The sequence below is a fragment of the Dermacentor variabilis genome, chromosome 2 (assembly GCF_050947875.1).
Source record: "Dermacentor variabilis isolate Ectoservices chromosome 2, ASM5094787v1, whole genome shotgun sequence".
Lineage (NCBI taxonomy): Eukaryota > Metazoa > Arthropoda > Arachnida > Ixodida > Ixodidae > Dermacentor > Dermacentor variabilis.
The window spans coordinates 84,334,558-84,337,232 of record NC_134569.1 but is presented as its reverse complement, the minus strand read 5'-3'; positions in this window follow the sequence as shown (position 1 = coordinate 84,337,232).

Genomic DNA, 2,675 nt, shown 5'->3' with positions numbered 1-2,675 from the left:
GGCAAACATGCAATACAATAGAATTTCAGAAAGAGAATGATGACATATGTAATCGTACGGTATTTCACTCTGACACACTGACACTCTTCAAGACTGCATTATAGATAAAATGAAGTGGGGACAGTAATTAACAGCCGTTTTCTCTAGCCCTACGATAAATTCAGTGCACATTAATGCATAGGCTGAACCTTCCTGTTCTTTAGGAATAAATGCCGTGCAAGTAGTGCCATGGCTACGGCCCTACGGCTGGTATTAACTTAATGAAATGGGCTTCGTAATTCACGTAAACAGACTACCAGCAGACTGCCGCCTCGCTGACTGGTCTTACACGCCAGGTAACTGTGTTGACGGGCAGGGCGCCTTGTACTAGAAGAAATGACGTACGCAGGATTTCATTTCTCCCGGCGGGAAGGTGTAATACAGAAAAAAAGGAGAGGAAGATCACGAAAGGAGAAAAACAGCAAGGAGCCCAAAATACAATAAGACAAAATAGCTTGAACAAGGAATGAACCAAATCCAAATCCCCTAAAATGTAACTTCGGGTAACCGTGGGCGTTCTTTACATGATGTACCAGTTTTGTTTTTCTTTGCCTTTAGAGGTATTTCAGAACGGTTGATTGACGTGGTGAGAGCAGACCTCAAAGCCGCGTAAGCTTAGTGCCTGGTTTGCGGCAGAAAAATGATACGCAGCCACTATTTGATGGCAAGCAGAGTTTGTGACCTCGGCCATGGCAGCAAATGCACCGCGAATCCCAAAATGAAAAAGCGAACCACGTTAGGAAATTCGGCTAAACATGAGCTGGTGCTAGTTGCATAATAAAGGTTTGAAGCACCGAAACTGTAATAAGTACAGTTGTCTGCCCTTTCTTTTCAAACTGCAATTATTATATTCTTACGTTCTTTGTCCATATATTCATGGCAAATTATTTAACAAAGCTTGGCACAAACAACTATTCATGAAAATAGTAATAAATAAACGACGTATCAATGCACATAATATGAAACCAATATGTTATTTAATAGCGCATACCTGCCGAATGACGTCTTTTGCGGCAGGCTGCAGGCTGTGGGCGGCGCAGCCAAATCGACATTGCTCCAACTAATGGAACTCGCTTAAAAGCTCCTTCGTTAAGCGTTCCGGGCAGTCGTCGAAATTGTCATCATCATCGTCCTCTTCAGTCTCCCACCCGGTAAATGCAAATGCCTTTATTATTGATGAAGTGTTATCTGTCACCACGCGAAGGACCTGGAAAATGAAATAAAAGCAGTCAAAGGATGCGAAATTGTACAAAAATACGTATTTCACCTTGTCAGCGATGTTTCACTGCAGCAACGCTGCGTGGAGCGGATACGAGCAGCTAGCTGCTCCGTCAGGATTGTAGTAGGCGGACAGGATTGCAGTAGGCGCGTTGTTTACAAATGTACCGTGCTTGTAATCAGCCAAGCCATGTTAAAAATACTGCTTTATTGTTAAATTCGAGGCTCCGACTTACTAATATTTGACCGTGGGCTGGTTGGTCTTTCGGCATATTTTTCAAAAAAGCAGCGCGTAGACGAAAAAGCGCTTTGTTTTCAGAAAAAGACGTAATTCCATTCCCATTACCTTAATCAAGCATTGTCGTTCCATTCCCATTCGATTCCGGCGTGGCGAAAATGGAATCGAATTCCGCAGCAGTAACTCCGCAACACCGACGAGAACAGAGCGCGCACAAACGTGTGAGCCGTCCACAAATAACTTTCAAGAAGGGCGCGCGCGACCGCGCGCCGCGGCCGTGCAAAATACGCACTTGTTGGCGGAGTCGAGCCGCCCCCCTCCCCACTTTCCTCCATGTATGGCGCGCGAGATGCAGCCGCGATCGTCGTTCCCCTTGCGCCAGGAAGTGAAATGTGCAGTTGCTGCCAAAGCGCAACGCCCCCTCCTCCACCCCTCCTTCACTCCCTCCTATCCCCCCATGGCCTTCCGCGCGACGGTAGATGGCGCGTTTGCTCTCCGCTTTCTTCCTTTGCGCACGCCAGATTGAACCGCGGTCGTCAGCTTCCCTCCCTCCCGTGCTTTCGTTCGCACACATAGAATACGACGTGCGCCGACGATGTTATCGCCCTAAGAATTTATGCGCAACACCACGGCGACGGCGATGGCAGAAATTTGCCTGGAGGACTTATTATTATTATTATTATTATTATTATTATTATTATTATTATTATTATTATTATTATTATTATTATTATTATTATTATTATTATTATTATGTCCAGCTGAGATATCCTTACACGTTGCAGCAACGTGATCTGCATGGGACTTAGAATATGCATGGTAGGTATTTGTAATGTTGTTTCGATAAATCTAGATATTTATGGAACATAAATGGTTATCTGGGAAGGAGATGGTAGGACGATGACGACAGGTTAATGACGAGGACGATGCCGTGGCTTATTATGACAGAGACGACAACCTGGACCGATCACGAAGCTAAATGCGCTGAGTAAATTGGCCCGCGATCACGAATGCGGCGCAATGCTTGAAAGCGCTAGCTGCCACACAAGCAGGCATGGGTCTCACGTTTATGAGCAAGTTGTTGCTATTCCACGTGACGTACCCTACAGATGGAACAGAAAATGAGCGCACGATCTGGTGCCACCATATCTGCCATTCTGTTTTCCTCCCTCATTCCTCA